The sequence below is a fragment of the Neofelis nebulosa genome, chromosome 3 (assembly GCF_028018385.1).
Source record: "Neofelis nebulosa isolate mNeoNeb1 chromosome 3, mNeoNeb1.pri, whole genome shotgun sequence".
Lineage (NCBI taxonomy): Eukaryota > Metazoa > Chordata > Mammalia > Carnivora > Felidae > Neofelis > Neofelis nebulosa.
In genome coordinates, this window is record NC_080784.1 from 153,645,144 (window position 1) to 153,651,072 (window position 5,929).

Consider the following 5,929-nt stretch of genomic DNA (forward strand, 5'->3'; position numbering starts at 1 on the left):
TTTTTCCCTTGACCCCTGACATAACTGAAAAAAGAAAGAAAGAAAGGGAGAAAGAAAGAAAGAAAGAGGAAAAGAAATTAACTGTCTCAAGGTAAACATAGGAAACTATTTAGAATATATTCGAAATTCTATATTGATAGATGGAAATCTAGTTTCTAAAACTACAAGGCAATTAAGTTAATGTGAATTTAATCCTGTTCCTCTTATGAAGAAGAAAGTATTTATGCCAATTTTTAGAGAGGAAAATTTAGGGAACACTAGGACAAAAACAAATAAAAAGAAAATCACCTCTGTATTCAGTAATGACATTTCCGCTATCCCTATTTTTAAGAGTTTTTCCTGTATAAGCATTATACTTCTGCAGTAAGAGGAAAATGTTAATAGTAGCAAAATTAGCCTATCAAGAGTTATTGTCATATGCTAACATTTGTGTTGAAATTACTAATTTCTGGAAACTTTACTAGCATTGATTTTTAAGATTTTGACAATTGTTTCTATTAAAGCAAAATTACAATACACACAAACACACAGATAACACACACACACACACACACACACATCCATTGACCTTGATGCACAAAAAGACAAAAGTCTCTATAGCGATGCTATTGCTGCCCCCTCCCATATACTCTCACCCACTGACTTCCCCAGCAATTTTAGCTGACGGTTTCCAGCCCACCCTCAGCTTTTCGTTTAAATCCTTTTATTTTGTCTTTTCAGGACTTTTTTAACCACTTGACTAAGGTATGATTGATGTGTAAAAGGTTGTACATATTCAATGTATACAATTTCTTAAGTTTGGGGATAAGGGTACACCCATGAAACCATCACCACTATCAAGGCCATAGACATATCCACTAAACATAAGATCTACTCTCTTAGTAAATTTTAAGAATATAATACAGTATTGTTGAAGATTTTGTTGGTACCTGAAAACTTGCTTGGATGCAGTTAGAGACAACTTGTAAGTTTTAGGGAGTTAGTGTTCCTCAGTTAACCCTCAGACAATGAGGACTAGGGTCTTCAGAGAATCAGTGCAAGCAAGATCTCCCTTTTTCTGGAAGGATGATTTAAATCCTGATCCAGTTTCCCAGAGGGTCCTTAGAGGACTAAGCCTGAACTCTAAAACAGCAATAATATTAATGCCAGCTTCTCTTCCCTGCCTCACACTTTCTTACTTGCACTTCCTGAGATCACCTTTCATATACATTACACATACCCAAGTTCTTGTCTCTGAGTGTGTGTTTAGGGTCCCTCAAACTTGACATACTGGAGCAAAGCAAATATAAGTTGTTCATTTGAGTTACCTCTGCTGTTGAAATAATCAATGATAGAAACCCTGGTGAAATTGAATGCTGACAGGATTGTAAAATGACCAAAATATACTGATTTTCAGTTTATTTTACATTTGCAGATCAAAAGTCTCCTATGATAAATCAACTATATTAAAGCTATCCAAGTAAAAATATTTTAAGTGAATTGCACATTATTTTTAGTAATGTAGAATAAGGCATTAATTCTGCAATTACAAAATAATTGGATTTTTCTAGAATGATAAGCTCCAATTAATTTTAATAAGATTCCAACCATTCATATTGGTTAGCTGCCCAAAGAAGAAAAAAAAATTCTAGTCAATATGTTTATCACTATTACAACAAATACCTTGTGTACTGAACAATTTGTGTTTGGTTTAATCTTCAAAATTACTTAACTATCTTCAAATGAATTCCGTTCCAAGTAAATTTTATTTTAGTTTGTCTCTTCTTGCCATAGAGAATAAAGCACTTCTACAAGGAAAAAACATTGAGGTGGTTCACCATACCTACCTTAAAATAAATTTGTTTTTATTTCCTTTTAAGTTAAATTTGGATATTTATCGTGAGATTGTGCATTCAGGGTTGTCCATAGCCCGGCTCATTTTCAGTAACAGTAAACAGTAATACCCATACTTTTCTATTGGCTAATGTTCTAAGGTGGCATCTGTCATCAGCATCCTCATATAAACTCACCATTGCTACAGCATCTGTTCCATCACACAATGTTCTATTTCTGTGTCTCACACATCTCACTAGAGAGGAACAAATATACTATTTTAAAATAAGTTGCCAGGGTTTCTAAATCAGAACTCAAATCATCTTGCCAGAAATGTACGTGACAGAACAGGAATAAACTATGACTTGTGACTTTAAAGAGTATAAAAAATGGGTTAATTGTTTCATTTGTATTTAAATATTAAGATCATACAATTAAATAATTGAGCACAGGTTTATGCTCCACTTTTCACCTTTTTTTCTAATATATGTAACTTAGTTTTCATTTTGGATTGTAAATCTACTAATAAAGAACATGGAAGTGTGACAAATCTTTTTGAAACTTGGTAGATTCAACATAGTTAATTTTCTATGCCAAATACTTCTCCTGGGACACAGTGAATTAGAACTGAAACATGAATTCATCTGTCTATTCATCCATTCATTCAGTAAGTGTTGATTGATCATACCTTGTGCTGGGACATAGGGATAAAATAATTTTTTTAATTTTTATTTATTTTTGAGAGAGAGTGAGAGAGAGAGCACGAGTGGGACAGAGACAGACAGAGAGGCAGACACAGAGTTCCTCCAGCAGACTCCAGACCCTGAGCCATCAGCACAGTGCTGGACATGAGGCTTGAACTCAGGAACAGAGATCATGACTTGAGCCAGACTGTGGCGCTTAATCAACCAAGGCACCCAGGACCCAGTAACAGTAGTGCCTGGTTTCATGGAGCTTATCATTCTAGAAGAGGAAGGTGGAGAATAAGAAAATAAAACATTTAATATATATCAGGTGGCATAAGTGCTGTGAAGGGGAATAAAGGAGGATATGGGATAAAAGTTGTAAAAGAAGGTGTTATTTTATAAAACAGTGATCCTGGAAAAGGTTTCTAATTCAGAGGAAAATATCTCAAGTGAAGTTAATATTTGAAATCAAAGGTTCAGGAAATATATAGTTATTTTTCCCTTTTAGAAAAGCTGATTATAAAACATCTTGAATGGTTAAAAGATAGTAATACACTTATACAAAAGCTAGTTAGGGAAAACCTAAGACTCAACAAGACCAACAATGTGCAATCCCAAAGCAGAGTGTAAAAGTACATAAGAAAATCTCAAACAGGCCAATCCCTAGGAAGACTTTCTACTGTGCTTCAGTGCAAGCATTGTATTTAGATGCAACCCCTATACCAGTTTATACAACTTAATGGAGGGGAGACTGCTTTTTCTTTTCTTTCTTTCTTTTTTTTTTTTTAATTTAAAGTTTTATTTATTTTTGAGACAGAGAGAGACAGAGCAATGAGCAGGGGAGGGGCAGAGAGAGAGCGAGACACAGAATCCGAAGCAGGCTCCAGGCTCTGAGCTGTCAGCACAGAGCCTGACACGGGGCTTGAACCCATGAGCCATGAGATCATGACCTGAGCCGAAGTTGGACGCTCAACCGACTGAGCCACCCAGGCGCCCCTGCTTTTTCTTTGTTTAGGAGGTGCAGCATAAATTATGACCACAATGTTAAATTATTCATCTTACTGCTTTACAACTATTTGGGAACATTTTACATGAGGAAAAATATGTCTAAATACAAATGAAGGCCACCCCAATGTGTGAAAGGTAGCAGCATTTTGTGGCACGTGGTGTGTTGCTCAAAGAAAGACATGATAAAATTACATTTAATTATGTATTTATTCAATTAATTTATTTAAACAGTATTCACTTCAAACTAAGTAGATATGCCATAGGACTAAGAGCTTCGAGTTTTTATTGGTGTTCACAGAACATAAAACACTGTCATTATTTCATTATGTATGTATTTTAATTTTAAAAAGGCTAAAAAGAGAGTTTTCAATGTGTAGAAAATGTATTATCAGAGAACCGAGTTATTTTTAAACCAAATTTTCAATTAATACTGGATGTAAGCTTCTGAAAAAATAAATCAATAAGTGAGCAAATCAATGGAAGTATTTGAGGAAATGTAACCCCTTACAATGATGTTAAGATAGGATCCTTTCTTCCATTAAGCTTAGAATTTAGTTATAGAAATAGTACATATTAAAATAATGGTGAAATACTAAACAGGCAAGAGTCAGGTATTATAGTGAAGACTGAATCTGCATACTATCTGATGGTATGTACATATTGTTGTGATAATTATACTGGGTCCAGAGTCAAAAGACATGGATTCCTACTCTGTCACTGCAATTTCATAACAGGGTAATTTTGAGATTCATTGTATACATCTCTAGTCAAATATGCAAAAGAAGATAGAGAGGCTCAAATGAGGCAATGCACGTGAAAGGTATCAAAAGTGGTTTTGGTTTTAACCACCATTAATATAGGATTCCAGAGGGATAGTTTTATTGATTCATTCATCTCTTTAATGAAAAGATGTTTATTGAGCTCCAATTATATGGCAGGCACTGTTCTGGGTGCTGGATTAGACTGGTCCTATACTCTGGGCAAGCTTATATCCTAGAGGAGGGAACAGAAAGTGAAAAAATAAACAGGTATATCAAATATCAGATAAGATTATAAATGCTGGAAAAAATAAAGCAAAATAAGGGGATGCTGCATGACAGCCTTTTGGGAGAATTGTTTGAAACAGGACAATCAGGGAAGTTTTTTCTGAGAGATATCACATAAGAAGAGATCTGCATGAAAGGAGGGTGAAAAGTATGAAAATTTTTAGGGTAAGAGAGTTTCAGGAAAATGGGTAAATAAATGCAGGTGCAGTCAGGGAATAAACTCCGTGCATTGGGAGAAGAGCAAGGAGGACCAGATGAGTGAAGACCAGAATGATAGAAGGAGGGTTTGTGGGTTTGTGGAGAAGGACCTAATATGGGAAAGGAGATGGGGATAATCAGAAAAAACAGAGTGAAGAACTTTACCAGGATCTGGAAAGAAAGTTGAGATTTCTGTAGAGAAAGAAAAGCCAGGGACTCCATGATGAAGGAACCATGGAAAAGGAAGTCCTAAAACAAACATTAAAATATTGAGGAATCAGGGGCACCTGGGTGGCTAAGTCAGTTAAGCGTCCAACTTCGGCTCAGGTGATGATCTCACAGCTTGTGAGTTTAAGCCCTGGGTCGGGTTCTGTGCTGACAGCTCAGAACCTGAAGCCTGCTTTAGATTCTATGTCTCCTCTCTCTGCCCTTCGACCCTGTTCATGCTCTCTCTCTCTCTCTCTCTCTCTCTCTCTCAAAAATGAACAACTTTTTTTTTAAATTGAGGCATCAGGGTCAAAATGGGAACCGTAATAGAATAGTGAGCCAAAGCAACAATTTAGAAATAAGCAGCCATAAAACAGCTCTTTGATATAAAGATTATTTGGCAATGATAAAAAGGGTGGTTTGAAAGGATAAGCATCTAAGGTCAAAGGTACCTACAAAATGATATATTAGCCCAAGTAGGCTAAAGCTAACTGATTTAAGAAATGAGCTACTAAATCTCACTGGTTTCACATAAATAGTTTATTTCTTGGTTAAATCACAGAGAGGGAAGTACCTCATGGGGTACTGCTCTGCACTGTCATCCCCAGGGTCTTGCCAGACCATGGCTTCACTGGCCTATAAGTCTTTGAATTCCACTGTTTTCAGCCAACTGATGGGAAGAGCATAGCCTCAGGTTCGAGGCTGTTTATTCTCTACTCTGGGAAGGGGAACGGATTACTTCATATTCAATAAGCTGGACTTAAGTCAAGTGGCCACACATCACTGAAAAGGAGCCTGGAAAATACAGTCTAGTTGTATGACCAGGAAGAAAAACAAGATGGAGAAAATACAGTCAGAGATTCACAGACATTAGATATGAGTAGATAGCACAAAAGAAATGTAGTCAAAAAGAATATAGACATTAGAAAGAATAATAGCATATGTAAAATAAAGAGCACAAAGAAAACCATC